Here is a 22,401-nt window from a genome sequence, read left to right as displayed (position 1 = left end):
GAATACAGATTTTGATTAATAACCAATCACAAAGAGGCTTGCCTCAACCCAAATTAGGATTTTCAAGCTTGGTTAAAGATATCTTTACATGAACTACAGTTGGATTTCAGATGGGTAGCTGCTTTATTCCGTAGCAGCAAAATAAAACAGGAGCCCTGAAACACCTTAAAGACTAAGGACATTTATTCCCGCAATAAGCTTTCATGAGTCAGCTCACTTCAAACTGCACTCTGATTCACAAATGCTTACACATTTTCTCAGTCTTTAAGATGCCACCGGACTCCTGCTTTATTTAGTTGGATTTCATCAATCCTCCATTACATAGTGGACCAAACCCTTGGCAGGACTTCCTTTCTTCACTGTTTGGGGATGCTGCTATCCTGACCATCCCAGAAAGCACCACTGCGATGGCTATATAAAACAGCACCGCACCCAACAACACTGGCAGGATTCTGTGAAGTCACACATATCTATGAAAATGGCACAGCTAGTATCAAAACTGAAAGACTCTTCTCACAGATGTACAGTGATCTTCTGGAAAGTATGGCTTTTTCTTAAAAAACCCCCTATATATCCAATTCCCAAGTCTGACCCTGCCTGCGGATACTTAAATCTGCAGATAGAGGGCAGACTGACGCCCAACAGGTTTTTCTGCTGACAACTCTGAAACTTAAAAAAAACAAAAAACACAGAGGGTTTTTAATCCCCCCAAAACTCTGTGTACCTAATCTTGGGGGGGGGGAGTTGCTGCCTCAGGACTGGGAGGTGATTGGGACTGGGGGGTGGCCTTGGGGGGCTCAGCAATGGGAGGAGGTATTCCCTCCCTGGCGAGTTTCGTGGGCCCCCACTTGTATATTATATTCTTATCCAACTTGAGTCACCGAGTGAAGCTTATCTGGCTTTCCCCTTAGCTCAACAGCCAACTTTGATACTGAAAACGTCTGGAAAAAATCCCAGCACTTTATTGACTGGGCATTTGCAATTTTTATGGCTGTGCTTGAAATATTTCTTCATTTCTGCACATAGCAGCCATCTAAATCTTTGGAACTGTTGCCTAGAATCAGCAATACTATTTCCCAGCCTTGGTTGGAAAGAGAAAGATATATATGCCTAGAGTGCTAATTCTTTTACAGTGGCCTTTGGATCACCATAATAGCAAATGCTACCTTTATGCAGACCTCAGAAAGCTGTTCCACACATGCACATACACTAGCACTCACCATAGTAAACACATGTGTCAAGCGGAGACAGATGACTCTAAACTTATAGCACATGTGCACCAGGGAGCAATGACCAATTGTGGCACCTTGGCACATGTCTGTTATGTGTTCTCAAAATGTTTGTGGACCTCCTCACACTTTCTGCAGTCTGGAACATAAACTGTGAAGTAGATCACAGCCTCTCCTCCACTCTTTTAACACTAATTTGGCAACAAATGTATAACTCACATTTTTTTATCACCTTGAAAGTCAACTGTCTATAGTTAGGATGCTCCTTGGCAACAATAAGCAGCAAAATCACATTTGCTATCAGCATAAATAACTAAGAGACCATCAATACATCAGTCATCAACTTCAAAGCACTCAGGCATAATAGGAAGGTCTCGATCCTCTGTTTTCCAGACACCATCACTCTTTGCCACTGGAAAGCACATTTATAATGCAGTAGTTATTTTTTTTCTTAAACTTACCTAATTGCAGTTTTCGCTCAATCAGTGGAATAAACTGCTGGGCTTCAGGATTTTGAGGTTCATATATAAGAACTGGAATTTGATAAGAAGGACAATTCATGTTGAAATGTTGACATGGAAAACTGAAAATTTGCCACACACACACACACACAAAAAGAGTTCCAATTCTATTTCATGTAGGAGATTCTGGGAATAATTCTAAACAGGTCTAACTTGGAAGTAGGTCCCATTTTATTCAATGGTGCTCACTCCCAGGAAAGTGTTATTAGCATTACAGTCCTTGTACCCACAGAATTAGGAATGGCTTCCTAATTCATAACTTAGAAAACTGAGATACTGAGAAACAACAGAAATCAGGTAAAGTATATACATACTTACTCATTTGACAAAGTTTCTTGGCAAGATTGTAGTCCCGTCCCATTATTGCTTTCAGAAACTATAAAGAACATATTTGAAAGCAAATAGGCTAGTACCAAACAAAGATTAAAATCTAGATATTCAGTTTTTAACAACCTTTGAAGAAAAATAACTCTTTATATACAAACATTGAAACATTGCCCTTTTAAATAAATTAATTTTAAGATGTATGAGATTTTAGAAGCTCCTTCTCACCCCAATACCAAACCCTGCAGATTTTCCAGCTTTAACAGGCTTCCCCTCTCCCCGCATCACATTTCCAAAGCTATGGCAGCAAGGTGTCCTGAAAACTGCTCCATGCAAAATATCTACCTTAGGGGCCGACTGAGACTGAAATCACACATGGATTTAGGAAGGTTGAAAGGCAATTGGAAATCAACCTGCCTATGGAACCCAACCTGCCTATGGAAGAAAGTAGACTCCTTTGAAATGTGGTGTTGGAGGAGAGTGTTACGGATACCATGGACTGCCCAAAAAACAAATCAGTGGGTTCTATATCAAATCAAGCCTGATCTGACCCTAGAAGCTAAAATGACACATTTGGTCACATTATGAGAAGGCAAGAGTCACTAGAAAAGACAGCCATGCTAGGAAAAGTTGAGGGCAGTAGGAAAAGAGGAAGACCCAACAAGAGATGGATTTACTCTATAAAGCAGGGGTGGGGAACCTTTTTTCTGCCAAGGGCCATTTGGATATTTATAACATCATACAAAATTATCAACTTAAAAATTAGCCAACCAAGCCCCAAGCAGGCAGCTGCCCTAGATGACCCCCCCCCCAGCATGGGCAAGCAGGCAGGCATCCAACCAGTGGCGCACTTGCCCATCTGGTGGCACAGGATGGTCTGTTGCACCAGCTGGGCGTAGCCATCCAGCCACACGCCAAAGTTGCTCCTGCTCTGCATGGTCGGGGCCGGATTCTACAGCCAGCTCCTGCTACCTCTGCCTGCAGGGATGAAATGAGGACACACTGGCTAAGAACTCGCCCCCCCCCCCCGCATGCACATTCCGGCCCTGACCCCTTTAACCCCTCCATTGTCGCCACTTCCGCCCCCAGCCCTCTTGTAGTACCTAGGGAATACGTTTCTCTGGGTGGGAAAGGGTTAATACAGTTTCTTGGGCAGTCCTAGCAGCCCCATAGCTAACGACTCTTCTGCAAGGGGGAAAAAGGTTCCTTTTCTCAGCAAAACAAACTCACATCCACCTTGAATAGAGGCTATTCCCGTCCGCGAGAGGAGGAGGATTGCCAGTCTTAGTTCCTTCAGAGCTAGAGATCTGCCAGGACCCACGAAGGACCAGACCAAATGATTTCGTGGGCCTTAAATGGCCCCCGGGCCTGACGTTCTCCACCCCTGCTATAAAGGAAGCCACAGCCCTCAAGTTGCAAGGCCTGAGCAAGGCTGTCAAAGATAGGACATTTTGGAGGACATTGATTCATAGGGTCGCCATGAGTTGGAAGGGACTTGACAGCACTTAACACACACACACGGAACCCAAGCACAAGAGCATTTAAAAGTGCTATTTGCTATCCACACACTTGAGAGATTTCGAGTTTTTCACCTGCACGTATGGATGGGAGAAAGGCTGAAAAAGTATGCTTAAGAGAAAATTAAGCCAGACATCTGGAGACTGTCTAAAATAACTTCAGTGTCTGTGAAATAACACCTGAGGCTGCCTAGAGGATATTCCATTTGTGAAGCAGGACCAAGACATGCAGTTGTTCAGTGGAAGCGGTAAGACACTGGGACAGTGTAAGGAGATTCATAATGTGATATCCCATACTAAAAGAAAAAAGAAAGAAAAAGGCTAGGAAGTCTGGCTCAAAAAGGAGCTGGACCTCAGGTGAATGGCAAGAAAAGGATTCTTCACACTAAAATGCTCAGATGGGCATGTGAAAAAATTCCCCAAGTGTAACTCTGGAAAACGTTCCCTGATGCTTTGATGATGCCCTTCTTGCTTTTCCCTCTCTTCTCTGTACATAGCTGGGTAGCTCTCAAAATAATTAAGACAGAATAATGGATCAGAACACTCTGGAAGGAGTACATCTCAAGCTTCAAATCGATACTTTGATTTGATTCAAGACATACCAAGGCCAAAAATGTTGAGGTTTTATTTTATTTTTAATTACAAAATCAAAGTCAGAATACTAATTTTTTCCCCATGGACGTTTTCCCATAGATAACACTTGTCCTAATAAAAGTTTAGGAACACACACTTTATACACATTCTGATACAAACAGCAGAAATCTAGCTGTGATTATCCCTAGGGGGAAAAGTCAGGAAATTTTAAATCCACATATATCTTGTCCTAATAGAAACAAATTCTATTGCACATTCATACCGATTCCCCTTTATCTTTAGATCAATAGTTATTGAATTAATTGAAATTAATCTGTTATTTGATACCACACCTCCAAAATGGTAAATGAACCACAAATATTAATACACGATTTTGAACATTACTATTCTAAGGCTTAATTCAGACATCTCACAAAACCATAGGTTATTTCAACCACAGTTAGCTTGTGAAACAAGGGTTCAGGTCACAATTGTGTGACACATTTTGGTGCAAGGTGACAAATACTGATTTCATTTCCTTCTCTCTGTAGCTGGTCATCACCAAAGGACAAGCCAGAATTAAACCTGGATCTCTGCATTCAGACATCATGCAAAACCACAGTTAAAATTAACTGTGGTTAATAAAGTGGCTTCAGATCCTGGGTTGAGAGACCCCAATTAACCATAGGTAGCAGAGCAGACTGAATTCAGACAACCACACTAACTATGGTTAGTTTAGTTAAACCATGGTTTTGCACAATGCACAGAGCCCAAGAGAGCAAATTATTTCAAACACAGTTTATTTTTACTATAGAGGCACAGCTTACTTTTAAGATACTTTGTTGCAAATACAGGTAATACAGGTAAAGTGTAATTATTGTTGCACTATTACTTTAGCCAGTTATTTAACAATACAATTCTAAACAGAGGCATGCTCTTGCTTATAAGGATGTCCCTTCTTGCTTAGAAGGGTGTAAGTAGGACTTCCTTAGGACTGCACTGTAAGTATACTTAAATGTAACCTTTGCTCTCAAAATTAGGCACCTTTTTCAAGTCAACAGCCAAATAAATCCTTAAATTAATATGGAAGCAATACAGTTCTCTATACAGTCACTGTAGTCATTATCAGCACAATTGCATTTATCTTCATCAACATTAGAAACATTATTTGAGTTTCAATAGATAGCTCCTTGCTATCAGCCAATGTACTGTGGTGGAAAGTGCCGTCAAGTCACATCTGACCTATTGCGACCCCGTAGGGTTTTCATGGCGAGAGAACTCTGCGTGGGCTGAGAGAAAAGTGGGCAGATGTGAAAAAGATGCAAGTCAACAAGGGTAAGTGCAGAGTTCTACATCTGGGTAACAAAAATGAGGAACATGCATACTGGATGGGAGTGTGTGTGAACGGGAACTTAGGGTACGGGTGGACCCTAAGTTAAATATGAGCAGCCAGTGTGATGCAGCGACAAAAAAGACTAGTGCGATCTTGGCGTGTATCAACAGAGGCATAACATCCAAATCGCAAGATGACATAGTTCCACTGAACACTGCATTGGTCAGGCCGCACCTGGAGTATTGTGTGCTGTTCTGGAGGCCTCACTTCAAAAAGGATGTATACAGAATGGAGCAAATGCAGAGGAGAGCAACGAGGATGATCAGGGGCCTGGAGACCAAGCCCTATGAGAAAAAGCTGAGAGACTTGTGAATGTTTAGTCTGGACAAGAGGCGGTTGAGGGGGGGACATGATTGCTTTCACTTAGAAGAGGGCAGGGAGCTGTTCATGTTGGCAGCAGAGAATAGGACTCGCAATAATGGGTTTAAATTATGGGAGGAAAGGTACCACCTGGATATTAGGAAAAAATTGTTTACAGTAAGAGTTGTTCAACGGTGGAATCAGCTTCCTAGGGAGGTGGTGAGCTCCCCCTTACTGGCAGTCTTTAAGCAGAGGCTGGACAAACCCTTGTCAGGGATGCTCTAGGCTGATCCTGCATTAAGCAGGGGGTTGGACTAGATGACCTGTATGACCCCTTTCAACTCTATGATTCTATGACATTTGTACTTATCAGCATTTTCATCAGCATCTGTTGTGTTAAATACCTTGATTATTGCAATCAGTACCATAAATATTGATCAAGAGTAAAATACAGACAGTGAATATATGATTAATTTTAATATTGTTTGATATGAACGCATCTATCAGAACATGATGTGTCTAGATATAAGACCTCTTTCATTTAGGATTATGCTTTATTCATCAAATATGCATAAAGTATGTACTTTGGATTTTTTATTAAGACAAATGGTGTCTAAAACCAATCTGTGGGGAAATAGTAACACTCTGACTTTGATTTTTTTGAACAAAATGTTTTTGCCAAAACACATCTTGGATTGTACTTAAATCCATAGTGTTACATATTGATTTGAAGCTTGAAATATGTTCATTCAGAAAGTCTTTGATCTATTGTTCTGTTTAAATTAGCTCAAGGGATACTAAGGTGTGTATTGAAAAGAGTGAAAAAAGCAAGAAGGGTATAATAAAAAAGTCGGGGAAAGTTTCCCAGACTGCAGCTTCAGGAGACTTTCCCTACATGCATAGTGCTAAGCATTTTGATACTGCCATTTTGATACACAGGGTAAACCTTTTCATTTTTGTTCTGGTTTAGTTAAGGCAATGTAAAGCAAAGAAGAGAATTTCAAATTAAATTATATGCTAATATTGCTTGTACTTTGGTCAGTTGAAGGAAGGTTTTGGAAGGTTGCCATAAAATGCACAAAATTTTAAGCGCAATATCTTGGAAGTGACTGCCAGTGCAATCCTAAGTATAGAAACGCTCTTCTAACAGTGCATTCCTGAGCTTTCAGTGTGGGGGAATGGCGGGGAGGAGGCACCGCTGCAGCGCCTCCTAACCCGTTTCCCCGGTGCCGAAAACTCAAAAAAAGCCTTTTAAAGGGTTTTTAAATTTTAAATAGAGCTTTTCACCCCATAGAGAAAAGTGAGGCTGTGCCTGCTAAAAAGCAGGCGTGTAGCCTCGCTCTTCTCGCTGCTGGCATACCTGGGGAGAAAGGGAACAGGAGGCTGCCTAACAGCAGCTCCTCCCCCCCGGAACACCCCAGGATCGCCTCCAGGGACACCGGAACACCCCCGAACACCGGCACGGGCCTTTATACTGGTGGGATGCTGGCAGAAGGCCCCATTTGGTGTCCCAGGGCGGCGCTGCCACGGCAGCACCCGGAGACCAGCATCTGGGCCTCCCCACAGGCGTTGGGGCCACTAATGCCAGTGTAAGTAGCCCGGACGCTGGCGCGGGGCCCCTAATGCTGGCGCAGTGCCTTCCTGGCCTCCTAAGGGCTTTCGCCCTTAAAGCTCAGGTATGCGCTGTCAGTCCCCTGAAGTTAATGGGCTTAGAAGGGTTGTAACTCTGTTTAGGATTGCACTGTGCAAAAGTATGTTTGACTAGAATACAGTTACTTACAGTGGCACATAAAAAATTACAGTCTCACCAACCAACCTGCATCCACATTACATTCACGTTGCAGGCAGATAGGCCAGTACACATTATTCAGTCTGAGGTATAAAATTGGGTCCGTTCCCCCCGCTCCCATTTATGGTTCACATGGCAAGAGAATTCACACAACACACTTTCTGGTTGTGGCCATGCCTGCCCCACCGTTTGGATGAACACCATAATGATTCATATTTCATTTCCACCACAAGCCCTGTTCTGCTAAATTAGACAATTATGCATATTTCAATCAGAACTAGAGAATTTTATACCGTATGATAGGAGGAGCTCAGCAACCTTCTTCTACAAGACTGCCTATTTGTTTTTAAAAAGGGGAGAAATCATGCTGTACCTCTCCCATTAATTCTAGTGGGGCAGTTCTCTTCTCTGCTTCACCATCACTCTGCTCACAGTTGCATTCATCGTCATCTGAACTATCTGATGGCTTTTCATTGGCACTTTGCTTATCCACCCTGTTCCCTTGGGTATCAGTCACGGCCTCACTATTGGGGGATTTTTCATCATTCTTTAAAGTTTCCTCTTTTTCACCTACACACACAGGAAGAAGACAAGAGACAGCATCAGTGAGCAAAGGTTTGGTTATGTTAACGAGTAACATTAATGAACAGCTCTAAATATAAGCAAAATGACGGCTGAACAGGGATTAGTGACGTATTCTAAAGTGTTTGCCATTTAGCCACTCCCTGTGTCAAATATTCAATCAAGGGTAAGATGAATGGTATAAAGCAGGGGTGGCCAACCTTTTTGAACCTGCAGGCACCTTTGGAATTCTGACACAACATTGTGGGTGCAGCAACAAAATGGCTGCCACAAAATGGCTGCCGCAGGAGGTGGAACCAGCCACAAAATGATTGTTACAGCTTAACTTCAGTAACACAGTGTGGATCCTTGTGCATTGGTGGCAGCTGTTGCCAAAGCAATGCTTTAAAAGTATCTGCATGAGCAATCAAATCTCCGATAGTCAATCAGAAGCCTTACTGGCTATCCCCTGGAAATATGCTTGCTGGAATTTACCTACCCCACTTTGAGGATACTTTAGCAAACTCACCCTATGCTTTTGGTATACTTAGATGGGAAATACAAGAATGTTTATCCAAATTAGCATTTCTGCAGGTCCATGGCTCAGTGGCAGAGACATGTTTTGCATACAGAAGATCCCAGGCTCAATCCTAGTTTGACAAATCAGGTAGTATGTGATGTGAAAGACCTCTGCCTGACACCCTGGACAGAAGACCCTACCAGTCAGAGTAGACAATATAGACCTTGATAGACCAATAGACTCAGCAGCTTCAAGATGTGATGCATGATCTTTCTCGCTGCTCACTGTACAATGACCAAAGACATAGATGCAGCACGAATTCATTAGTAAATCATAGGATTGCAAGAGTTTATTAGTAAATCATTAAGAAGCCCAGAAAATAATGTCATCTACTTGTTGATTTAGAAAGCAATCCTCAGAAGGCCTTCTCAGAATCCTACTTAAGTCTATTTAACGGGGTTTACTCCCAGGAAAGTGTTCTTAAACCTGTATTGTTAGTTGCCCATACAACTAAGAGGAGACAACGTTGCTTTGCCAAATGGAAACAAAAGGTAGTTTATAACAACAACAAAACACTTGCTTGTGAAGTTCACTCACTAGGTGTATTTTTTTCCATTGCTTACTTTACTTGTATCAGAACCTTCAGTCAGTCTTTACAGGGTTAGAGATCTACATCAACCTGGCCTTTTATTTAACAAATCTGAGCAAGCAATGACATCACACACAATTTGTGATACTAGAGTTTAGCTCATAAAAAGGTAATGTGAGGTACCACTGAACTTCACAAGTCAGGATTTCTCTACAGAATAGAAAAAAATATGCTGCATAGGATACATTCCTCTTACTTATTGATACCCAACACTGAAAAAATAATACCAGTAAAGAGATATTTTTTAAAAATTAGTCTAATTCACATATCCTTTTATTATATACCCAAAGTCTTGTCTGACAAAATAATGTTAACGAAGGTTGCAGTTTAATCAGTTAATTAGTTTGATTATTACTCTGACTAAAAAGGCATCTGGTTAATTGGTGGTAGGTTTAAAATAAGTTTAATTAATACCTAACACAAGTTGTCACAAAAGTCACAAAAAACAATAAGATGGCCGCTGCCATCTTAGAAGAGGCAGTTCTCCTCCTCTGTCATACTAGAGGGAATTCATGTTAATTTAGTTTACATTTTCAAATTACCAAGAAAATCAAATTTAAGTTGTTTCTTTGATACTGCTCTCAGATACGTGATGTTACAAGAACAGGACCAAGAATTTCAGATTTTCACAGCCACAGCATGGAAGAGAGAGGATATACAATACCTCTCCCCTTTGTTTAACATAAAACACCCACTATTAGTAGTAAAACATCGTACAGTATTTCAGAATAAAAATCAATTATCAAAAAAGAGGTTAGAAAAGGGGGTCCCCAATCTGGTTGATATTTAGGGCAGTTTTGGAATTTTGAGAATGGGGGAGTGGATGCTACCACAAAATGGCTGCCACAAGAGGGCCATCACAAAATGGCTTCCATGCGGGCTGGAGCTGTTCACAAAATGTTGGGAAGTTGCAAGCCAAGCATCATCCTATAATGCAGGTAGCTGTTTCTGAATGGGTGCTCCTTTCAGACATACAGGTAATGAATGCTTCCTGGGTTCTTTGAAGCACCTCCTACCACAGGGAGTTGAAGGAAAGAGATGCTTTGTTGAAGAAGCAAATGTGCATCAGGAAACCCATCAGTGAGTGTAGAATTGCCAGATCCCTCTTCACCACTGGCGGGAGGTTTTAGGGGTGTAGCCTGAGGAGGACGGGGTTTGGGGAGGGACTTAATACCATAGGGTCCAATTGCCAAAGTGGTCATTTTCTCCAGGTGAACTGCTCTCTATCTGCTGGAGATCAGTTGTAATAGTAGGGGAACTCCAGCCACCACCTGGAGGTTGGCAACCCTAAGTGAGTGCCATGATGCTCATGGATGCCATGTTGGGGATCACTGGGTTATTGTGCTGTATTCCTTTTGAGCTATTATTACTTTATCTAGGAGGGTCCAATGAAGATTAAAAAAGGAACTAAGTAATCATAGACTCAGGTAAATTAATTTTTGAAACGGTGCTTAAACACAAGTTTAGAAATAGCCATGCCAGCTGAAAGATTCACAGAAAATATACATTTTGTTTACCCCAACCATTACCTTTTGATTCTGTCTTTGCTCTAGTTATCTCTGTTTCATGATTCAGTTTGTGCAAATCTAATTTTAACTGCGGATCATGATGGATTTCTGGTGCGGGGAGAGAAACATTGAGTGAAAAAACATAGCACAATCAACTGCAGTGATGATATCCATAATTCTCCCCAGCTCCAAGCTACATTTTATTTCCTGAACAAATATATTTAAAGGAAGAACAATATGTAATGTTTAAAAATACTGCAAAGTATAAATGTTATACAACTCACCATTCCAAAGAAGACATTAATATGATATTCATCATACTTATGTTAAGACCTGGGAGCAGGCCCCCTGACGCTCATTCATAAATCAATAATACATTTGATGTAATAACAAAACAACATACACTAACAAAAATGAAGCCTCCATGCTGTCAATCAGTCCACATGGTGTTAATTAGACACATATACACACAACCTTCTTTTATTTCACAGGGAGGAGGATCCATGTTGAACTGTACACTATTATATCATAGACAATTAGTGGGAAAGAGTTCCAGTTTAACATTTAATACCAGATATTGTACTATACAGGCTTTACAGAGCAATCCTAAAGAGGGACGGCCAGGGACAGCTTTTTCGCTTGCTAGAAGATCTGCCCTACCCTCAGTGATACTAGAAGGTAGATTGAGGAGATTACCAAGATCAGAATGGGGATGTCCCTGCAAGTCGGGTGAAGTTGAATCGACTGTGCATGTCTTTTTCAGGTGCTCTTTCTATCAGGAAGTCCGATACAAGCTAATTTCCCCTCTCCTTAATCTAATAAAGGATAGCTCCAAGGAAGGGAGACTGAGGAGTCTCCTATGGGATGGATCAGAACAGAGGGTGAAGCAAGTAGCGCAAGTGGCACAGATGCTGGTGCAGGGGTCATACCAGCTCATAAGCAGCTCCGCCCCCCCCCCCTTCGGGATTGCACTGTTAACACCAATTAAGCAACCTGAAGTTAGCAGGTCTGAAATGTAACAAGAAGAACCTATGGGATGCCTTCCTGGCTTTTACCAGAACAGAAGTACAAGAACAGGTGTCCATGGGAGGGGCTGTGGCTCAGTGGTACAGCATCTGCTTGGCATGCAGAAAGTCCCAGGTTCAATTCCTGGCATCTCCAGTTAAAGGGACTAGGCGAGTAGGTGATGTGAAAGACCTCTGCCTGAGACCCTGGAGAGCTGCTGCTAGTCTGAGTTGACAAGACTGACTTTGATGGACCAAGGGTCTGATTCAGTATAAGGCAGCTTCATATGTTCATATGATCATAGTCCCCAAGACACATCAGGTGATCACATTCTAACCTTATTAAAGGCTGAATTTCATCAGTGACCTCAGTGAATTACAGTCATTACTATTATTGGTGCTGTTAACCATAAATATTTTAATCTAAATTAATCTCTAATATAGAGACCTATGCCCTGACCCGAATAGCCCAAGCTTGTCAGATCTCAGAAGCTAAGCAGGGTCGACCCTGGCAAGTATTTGGATGGGAGACCTCCAAGGAATACCAGGGTCACCATGCAGAGGCAGGCAATGGCAAACCACCTCTCTTGCCTTGAAAACCCCATCGGGGTCCCCATAAGCCAGATGTGACTTGATGGCAAAAAAGAAAAAAGATAGAGACCTGTAGTATCGTCAATCATTTATCCTTCACATGGATACAGAATCTACATGTGAGAGGTCCCCCACTTAGATCCAACACAGCCCACTTTCTGTCTTTCCCTGCCACACATACAGAGCAATCTAGACTGGCGCCAAAGAATGTAACCAGCTAGAACTGATGGCCAGCTAGGATATACTCCAATTATAATGTATTTTATCATAATTTATAATGGCATCTCGCATTTTATCTTTATTGTATAATTTTCTTGTTTCATTGTTTAATTTACTTTGTGAAAGCCTTTGGGCTACCTAGAAATAAATATTTACTTACTTATATACAGAGCAATTAAAAAAACCCGTCAGTGTGCACCTCTCACATCCTCAACCTGTCCTGTCCCTCTTGGAAGGGACCAATGGAAGGATCTCCAAAGTTTGCACACATTCTGGGTGACGGGGAGGGAGAAAGAAGCTCTGTGGAGCCCTATGGGGAATCCGCAGGCATCAGCACTGTGTCCCCGTAGGGAAGGATCATACACACAGCCTCTTAATGCCCTTTACAGTCTCCATCGTTCCGTTCTCATGTGAAACAGGGCAACATAATTTCCATTAAACATGAAAACTGAAGGAGGTCATTAATGTATAGATGGCTGAAGTTGATTCTGAACATGAATTTCCCAGGCCCTGTTCCAAAAAACACAGAACCCCACAAGCTCGCTATAAACCATACCTGCAGGTGTAAAATCTTACCTGCTTCTTCTGGTATGGTCTCATGAAGTCTTACAGTAGTCTTTGCATTTTGATTTTGGGAACTCCTCGCTAGAGTAGTCTGCCTAAACATTTCATTTTGTTTTCCAGGGCAAGACAAAAAAAAAAGCAGCAAGTTTTATGCAGGCTACAAAAAGACATTATGCCTTGAAGTCAATTTCTAATATCCAATTGTCCAAAGTCCAAAGCTATCCAACTCTGCTTCTGCAGAACTGCCTTGCTTCGGCGCAAGAACACAAAATGATTCCACGTCACGGGCACAAGCCAAAGCCACCCAGCATGCCTACTGTGGTCACAGAACTGCAAATCAACTGAGACTATCCCACTGTCTCCTGTGCCGAAGAAGGCATTCTACCTAATCAACTGATCAAAGAAACTAGGAATGTCCATGTGCACATGGAGCTCCACAGTGGATTCCCTGCAGAGTAAAAGAAGAATGGCATAACTCTACTGTATATTTTAAGATTAGACTCTTCAACCAGCCCTCCCAATACACAACCGTCTTCCATGTTCCTTTTTGCATGATGGCCTCCCAACTAACCACAAATTGCGACTTAGAGCTTATTTTTAACTTCCCTCTAACTCAGGGCTGGTGTCCTTATTCTTGCTATGGCAACGCTACTAAAAACTCCTTCCATGGAGCAATCAGTGGCAATAACATTTAGAAATACTTAACATGGAGAACGCCTTCATCATAGTGCGAATTTCCATGCACTAACCAGCAACTATTTGGAGCATTTAGCAAAGACAAAGAAGCCCCCGACAAAACGGCAGCATCCAGCACTTCTCAATATGACTGTGTTGTGATCTACATCACGCTGTGGGGCCACTGTCTTCCCCTCCCTTTCACAATCACTGCCACCACCTTGGGAAAAACCCAGCCCCCCCACACATGGGTTGCCCGAGGCCAACTACAAGCGGTTGTCTTGCTGTGGCATTCCAAGGAGCCAAAGGTCTTCTGGGTAAGGCCTTGTGTAGGCTCTCTCAAATTAAACAACTGTATTTCTACAAGGCACAAACTCAGCGAATTACAAGAAGAGAATCTAGGTGCACTAAACTAAATAAACAAAGGACCATTGCTAACTAGGTACTCACAATCCATGGTATATCGGGTCTTTGTTAGTTGCAAGATGCCCCCATCCCTGGTGCACCTGCAACCCTCTTTAGCATTATTCCTCTCAGTCATCCTTCACGGCAAACAGACACAGGACAGACTCCTCTCCTGATGAAATGCCAAAACCCAATTCCAACCTCCAAACTACAACGCACTCCCAGACAAAGGAACAGCTCCCCTTTTCAGACCCCACCCCATGTGTACTCCAGGGCATTCGGCCAATCTGGGTGCCATGCCCTGGGGCTAAAGCCCACCAGCCCTGGACCTTCCAACCAAGAGGTGTTAACACATCAAAGAGCCAGCATGTTTCCCTCTCATTTGGGAAAGGATGCTCTCTATCTGGCAAAGAACATCTTCCCCCCTTCTTCCCAGCCACAGAGATGTTGGAGTCCCTTTCCATCACCGTTAACTGTCAATGCATTTCTTGTTCCTCTACCTCTCGTTCACCACAGACTGCTAGGGCAGGAACCATTCACAGTGTACACACATCAGGGAACCATTATTCCCCCATGGTGAGTGTAAAGCGTACATCAACTCTCAGTGTTCCAAGAGTAGGTTTGTTACCTACAGTGTTGTAACAAAAGACATTTACTGAAAAAGCTCAAGATCAACAATAGATTCCCTTACCAAAACAAAGAACTCAGCTGAAGTGAGACTTACTTTTCTAATGATTTAGCTGTACGTAACAAGATCTGCTTTGATGGAGTGTAAGGTCTGCTTGTAGATTCTTTTCCACATCCGATGCTGCCTTGGTTAAAAAAAAAAAAGCAAAAGAAGAACCACCACAAAAAGTTTTACATCAGGGGCAAAATGCTGATTCTGCTTAGAGCCAAACTACATACTACCAGTGATTGCAGCTTCAGATTGTGTAGGTTAGCTGAAAAAAATCAAGAACACGGGGCCCTGCATGGACCACACAGCTGCGGAAGGGTGTGTGTGTATAACTCTTAGCCCTTCCACCATTTCAGTGAAAACTGGGTATAGGTCATTTTCCCTTTCTGAATCTTAAAGCAGCAGCTGGGAGGGCATTTTCAATTGGGAAATCAGCACAGATGAGAACAGTTAAACCTCCCTTTCCTCAGCACTGTCATCCTGATCCATATTGCCCCATCTGCTTTTAGCAACCAAAGTATTTTTTATTTATTTTATCAAGGCATCCCTATCCTGCTTTTCTCCTGAACAAATCAAATTTACATATTATATTTTAAACAGCCAGAAAATAAACAAACCCAAATATATCCTGGGCAGGTCCTGCTTCACTAGGTCGGTTGACCATAGGCCCCTAGCTTGCAAATCACAGGCTGCCAACCACTAAGTGAGGCCTACAGTTCCCCCAGAATGACAATTGATCTCCTGACTACAGAGATCAGTTTCCTGGAAGAAAATGGCAACTTTGGTGGGTGGACTCTATGGCATCAGATCCCTGCTGAGCTCCCTCCCCAAACTCCACCCTTCCCAAGCCTACTTTCAAATCTCCAAGAACTTCCCAACCTAGAGTTGGCAGCACTTTGTCTCTTGTGTATCTTATTGCACGACTCTAACGTTGTGAATAGTTTGGCCCTTGAATGCAAACATTCTAACCAGCTGCTGTGGCCTCTCTTTCTCTTCTTGTGTTTAAATATACTGAGTAACCAAGATCAAAGGCTGAGTTTGGTATAGTGGCAAATCAATAATGTAATTATTTATCTAAGCATAAAAGAAGTTATGAAAGAGAGTCTGATTCAACTTGTAGAACAAGCTATCCAACTTTTTTCAAAAAGTTAATGAATGCATACCATGCAACACTACAGAGCAAAGATACACTATCACAGAACTTCAGCTGGCATAAATGTGAATCTCAGAGAGTTCTTGGCTAGTTAGCGGACAATAATCAATATTGCATTATAAAATGTTGTATCCAAAATCTAAAATAATCATCATAATTTAGGCAGCAATCTTATTTGGAAATAAAGTCCAGCTATGATGGGGAAAAGCCTAAGACTGGGGAGTTAATGATACAATTAGCGGTATCTATTTTTTAAAATGATTTTATTAAAGTTTGTGGTAGAACTGGCTATTAGTTATTATCAGTCCAATTTTCAGTTATTTTATCAATTCTTTCAACATTTACATTACCACATGAACATTTTGGAATCACACTTAGAGGTGGTACTCATCAAATATGAAAAATATTTAGGCAACTATCAACACTGAGGGGACAAAAGGAGGTGAAACGCAAGTATCTTTCCATAGAGTACAGTTGAGGAACCTCTGGTTAAGGGGACTGGTGATCTTGTGATCCTGGGACTGTGAGGATTCACACCTCAGCACTTGGTGGTTTTATCTTTAACCAACCTGTTGCCCTTAAGGAACCTTAAAAGCCTTTGACAACTACATACATTTTGAAATTATTTTCAAAAGAGCAAAAATAAAACCGTATGGCAGTAGTAACTGTATGAGAAAGGTAAATCTATATAATCGACAGAGGTCCCTTCCCAATGACTGTTCCATCAACCCATGAAATCTTACATAATTGGTCTAGCTTTATATTTTGTGATCTTGGATACCGTTTCAGTTATGTCTATTGTGGGTCTGAATATATAGCTTTAATTGTTTGAAAAGGCACAGAAAAAACCAGCTACATGACAAAAGACATCTTACCGTGGCGCTGTTTGAACTGGCTCAATAACAACTTTTTCTAAAAACAAGGTGAAATTTTTGGTTCACTGAACTTATTCCGTTTATTAAAATGTAACAGAGATGAAAAACAATTTTATCAAAAACTCAGCAAGAAATAACTGTTAACAGGCCTTTTCAACATTAATAAAAATTACAACTCCTCTCTAAAGAATACTCTAAGCACTCCCCCCTGAGCCTTTTCTATAATTTCTTTCTCAAAGCTCTTGAAGTTTCCAAAAAGGGGGGGTGGAGAGTTTCCTTACGCAAAATTAATTGAAACAAGTTGATTGTGCACAACTATGTGATTGCAAGCCCCTATCTATCAGTTGTAATGGGCTTTACACAACAGATCCACGCTCCCAACAGACTGTTCCCAGTATCTGGAACTAGCTAAATGTCAAGGGGAGGGGGGCAGAGGGAAAGCCCACATGCTCCCTGAACTCCAAGAGCGTGGTGTAGTGGTTAAGAGCTGTGGTTTGGAGCAGTGGACTCTGATCTGGAGAACCGGGTTTGATTCCCCACTCCTCCACATGAGGGGCAGAGGCTAATCTGGTGAACTGGATTTGTTTCCCCACTCCAACACATGAAGCCAGCTGGGTGACCCTGGGCAAGTCACAGCTCTCTTATAGCTCTCTCAGCCCCACCTACTACACAGGGTGTCTTTTGTGGGGAGGGGAAAGGAAGGTGATTGTAAGCTGGTTTAATTCTGCCTTAAGTGGTAGAGAAAGTCGGCATATAAACCAGCTCTTCTTCTCCTTCTTCTTCATGCTGTGCATAGACACACCTTGGAATACCATTAGTGAAGGTCAAGTAATTCAGCAGGTGGGGAATTTTACCACCATTATGCTGGTTCGGGGCGGGAAGGCAGCTTGGTGTAGTCTGATCTCGTCAGATCTCGGAAGCTAAGCAGGGTCAGTACTTGGTAGGGAGACCCCCAAGGAAGACTCTGCAGAGGAAGGCAATGGCAAATCACCTCCGCTTCTCACGTGCCTTGAAAAGTCCCTTGCTGGGGTCGCCATAAGTCAGCTGTGACTTGACAGCACTTTGCACACACATGCTGGTTCAGACCTTTAACTTTTTCCCTATGGGAGTGAATATAGGAGAAAGGGGCATCCTCAGAAGCGTGACTGGGGTGGAGCTTAAACCACCCCCCTCCACCTACTGACCACACTGTCTGTATCAGAAAACAGAGGTTTTTCCTACCCCTGCCTAGACTGAAGTTCGTTTACTTTCTCCTACAGAATTGAATGGGAACCACTGTAAATGAAGCCTACTCAAACGGCACCCATCAGTGTAACCCTTCCCATTCTGGATATTTTTTAAATAAAAAACTACGTACCTTTTGGACCAAACACATGTAGCCTTCCATTTTGCCGGTTCTTCTGTTCCTAAAACACAGATAGAAGTAAGAACCAACCAAGGGTAGCCACTAAAGGGGCAAACTAGACATGGATTGTGGCAGGAGAGAGGGATCTACATGTATCTTTGCACGTATCCATGCGTTTACATCTGGCATGTGATAGAGTTGTCAATTTCATAATACATAACAGACGGGAGCTAAACCCTGACCCCTGTCTGCTTTATTTAGCTGCACTCTGATGCTTTCGACATTTTTCTTCCAGCTTATCTTTAATATCAGAAGTGAGCCAGGAAGGAATAAAAGTGCAGGAAGCAAAAAAACGTAGTGAATAAGGCAGAGTATTGCCACCTATTGCCCACACGCTTCATTTTTGTTTTAAAAATTAGGACCCCTGCTTTAGGTGCACATGGACACATGCAGTTTCCTGCATCCTTTCCAACTTGGACTGCACATTAGCAGTGACAACGTCAGATGGTGCCAGCTTGTCTAATTGTGTGGGATAGTTTTCAGTTTATTCAGTAGGAGGATGTGGACAGGGTCCTTGGAAGTCTGAGGGCTACCCCTTGCTTGTATGACCCTTGTCCTTCCTGCTTACTTAAATCTTCTGGGGGGCTGGCTGACTGGATCTGAGAGGTAGTTAACGGTTCCTTAAGAGAGGTGGTGGTCACCCATGTCTTGAAACAGGCTGTAATGTGTCCACTTCTAAATAAGCCTACCCTTGACCCCGGAGTTCTCAATAATTCTCAACCAGTCTCAAATGTTCCAATCGAGAGCAAGGTGATTGAACTGGTGGTGGCTGGACAACTCCAAGCTTTCCTGGATGAGGCAAATTGTTTAGACCCTTTCCAGTCTGGGTTTAAGCCTGGTTATGGGCCCGAAGCAGCCTTGGTCACCTTGGTGGATGACTTGCGCCAGGAGACAGAAGGAGAGAGTGTGATTCTGTTGATTCTCCTGGACTTCTCTGTGGCTTTTCCTACTATTATCGATCATGGTATCCTTCTGGATTGCCTATGTGGACTGGGAGGGCCCATTCTGTGCTGGTTCTTGGTCCTGCTTGGAGGGTAGGTTTCAGAAGGTGGTGTTGGGGGACTGCTGCTCAGCCCCCTAGACTTTGGCCTATGGGGTCCCACAAGGTTCCATCTTGTCCCCTATGCTCTTTAACATTTACATGAAACTACTGGGTGAGGTCATCTGGAGATTTGGGCTGGGCTGTCACCAATATGTGGATGACACGAAGCTCTATTTCAGGCTTTCAGTTGATCCCAGGGAGACTGCAAAAACCCTGAACCTGTGCCTGGAGGCAGTTTTGGAGTGAATGAATGAATGAAACCTTTAATGGCATAAGTAGTTTTGGAGTGGATGCAGGCTAATAAACTGAAGCTTAATCCCAACAAGATGGAAGTGCTACTGGTGGGCGGAGGGTCTGACCTGAGATTTAAGGTGTCCGCTCTTTCTGGATGGGACTGCACTCCCCTTGAAGGAAAAGGACCATAGTCTGGGGGTGCTCGTGGACCCAGGCCAACTGCTGGTTAAGCCGTGGCAGATATGGCCCAGAGTGCCTGTCACCAGCTTCAACTGGTTAGCCAGCTGTGGCCTTTCCTGGGCAAAAAAGATAAAGCCACTGTGGTGAACGCCTTGGTTACAACTAGATTAGATTATTGCAATGCACTCTTATGTGGGGCTGCCCTTGAAAAGTGTTCGGAAACTTCACTTAGAACTGCTGTCAGGACGTTGACTGGAGTGGATCGTAGGGACCATATCAACCCAGTCTTTGGCCCGTCCACACAGGCTTCCAATTTGCTTCTGGGCACAATTCAAGGTGCTGGTCTTGGCCCTCAAAACCCTATGTGGTTTTGGACCAACATACCTGAAGGACCACCTAATCTCTTCAATCTGACCGACCACTGTGGTCATCTTTGGAGGCCCTGATTTGGGTGCCCCTGCCTCCTGAGAATAGGCAGGTGGCAACCCAGGAGAGGGCCTTCTTGGTCATGGCACCAAAGCACTGGAAGATTCACTTGTCCCCTTCTGTTGCCATCTTTTGCCAGCAGGTGAAGACTTTTCTGCTTTGTTTTGGCATTCCTTCAATGATACCTCCTTTCTAACCAATGTTTTTATGTTTTGTACTTATTTTTACTGTTCTGTATGCATTTTAAACTTTTAAAACTTTCAGGTTTGGGAGGGGGTTGATTTGAATGGTTTTATAATGTAATTTTATGATGTATGTTTTAAATTGTAAGCTGCCTTGGGGGCCCTTGTGAGGGCAGAAAAACAGGATATTTTTTTGTTAAATAAATAAATACACATCTTGGTCTTAGCTCCATATTGAAATCCTGCCCCATGCCTTTTCTCATTTACAAAGATTCAATAAAACACCAAAACACGACCCATGAGCACAGATAGGGTGCAAGTAATTAAAACTGAAATGTTTCTCAATAAAACCATTACAACCAATGTTTTATAGTGATTAGGGTGCTGGGCTAAGATCTAGGAGGCCAAGGTTCAAATTCCCACTCTTCCATACAAGTTCACTGGATGACCTTGAGCCAGGTACACTCTTCTCAGCCTTACAGGGTTGTTATGAGGATGAAAGGGAGAAAGGGAGAAAATGTTGCAAGCGGGTCCCCACTAGATAGGAAAGCAGGATATAAATGTTAAAACAAATAAATGCCAATAGATCAATTCTGTTTACATATCTACGAAAATCGGGAGTTCTTTTTACCTTAATTGCATCTGTCCTTCCTAAGCCATTATGCCTAGTACAAAGTAAAATTATTTGTACAATGAGCATATTCTTTTGAATATAAGAAACAGTTTAGACATGGGGGTGGGGGGAAACACTGCAAACAAAACCTGCATTGTAGAAGAACTTCATTCACAGAACAAGCACAGGTGGTAAAATGTATCAATATTTCATTTGACAGAGTAATCACATGCTGTTTATATGTATTCTGGTTAAATCTTATTAAGTAATCAACCTTCTCTTTGATCTATAATGACTATAAATAAAATCCTTAGTGTACCTCATGTTATTGCCTGATTTTTGGTCTGAGCTTAGGGTTGCCAGCTTTGGGTTGGGAAATACCTGGTGATTTTGGGAGTGAAACCTGAGGAGGGTGGGGTTTGATGAGGGGACTTCAGTGGGGTATAATGCCACTTTCTAAAGCGGCCATTTTCTCCAGGTGAACTGATCTCTTTCGCCTGGAGATCAGTTGTAATGGCGGGAGATCTCCACTACCACCTGGAGGATGGTTACTCTAGCTGAGCTATAAGTAAAATATAACTTGGTCTTTGAAGGTGTTGTGTAGTTTGTTCCTATTTTTAAGAAAGGGGACAGTCTAGATCCGGCCAACTATTGCCCCATTAGTCTTCTGGACATAGCTGCCAAATTATACTCAAGATATCTGTATACCAGGATAGAAGAGTGTTGTGTAGCTGGAAGACTGGGAAGTGAACAGAGTTAGAAAATGATAATCCAGGTATCAATCTGTAATCCGATGTAACTATGTAATGGTGTAATGTGATGGTGATTGCTAGACTCAAAGTCCTGCCACTCTGAGGTAGGTGTAAAATGATCAGTTGGCAGTCTCAACTACTGATTCCAAGATGGCTCCATTCTACTGAGGTACATCAGAGATCCCTTGTGGTTCTGAGGTAAGGGGAAGAGGTGGTAAAGACTTCTGAGAGAGGTCCATTTTTTAGCCACTTTGCCTTTTGTTTCTCCTCAGTGTTCAGTATACCTGAAGCACACCTGCATTGGCATGCAAAAAAAAAAAAAAAAAACCTGGGGAGGGGCTGTGGCTCAGTGGCAGAGCATCTGCTTGGCATGCAGAAGGTCTCAGGTTCAATCCCCAGCATCTCCAGTTAAAGGGACTAGGCAAGTAGGTGATGTGAAAGACCTCCGCCTGAGACCCTGGAGAGCCGCTGCCAGTCTGAGTAGATGATACTGACTTTGATGGACCCAGAGTCTAATTCAG

The 22,401-nt window shown here is 42.6% G+C and overlaps 1 long non-coding RNA gene across 1 annotated transcript; it reads right to left on the bottom strand.

The window, feature by feature from the left end:
* Window positions 1–1,700: 1,700 nt before the first annotated feature.
* On the bottom strand, window positions 1,701–8,153 carry LOC130488040 (uncharacterized). The gene is made up of 3 exons (XR_008933805.1): window positions 8,020–8,153; window positions 2,069–2,126; window positions 1,701–1,762 (listed from the first exon to the last, which is right to left on the bottom strand). It is a non-coding gene; the product is annotated as an uncharacterized LOC130488040 (long non-coding RNA).
* Window positions 8,154–22,401: the final 14,248 nt, after the last annotated feature.

This window comes from Euleptes europaea, chromosome 15 (genome assembly GCF_029931775.1).
Source record: "Euleptes europaea isolate rEulEur1 chromosome 15, rEulEur1.hap1, whole genome shotgun sequence".
NCBI lineage: Eukaryota > Metazoa > Chordata > Lepidosauria > Squamata > Sphaerodactylidae > Euleptes > Euleptes europaea.
Note: the sequence above shows the minus strand (reverse complement) of the source record. Positions and strands in the feature narration are given on the sequence as shown.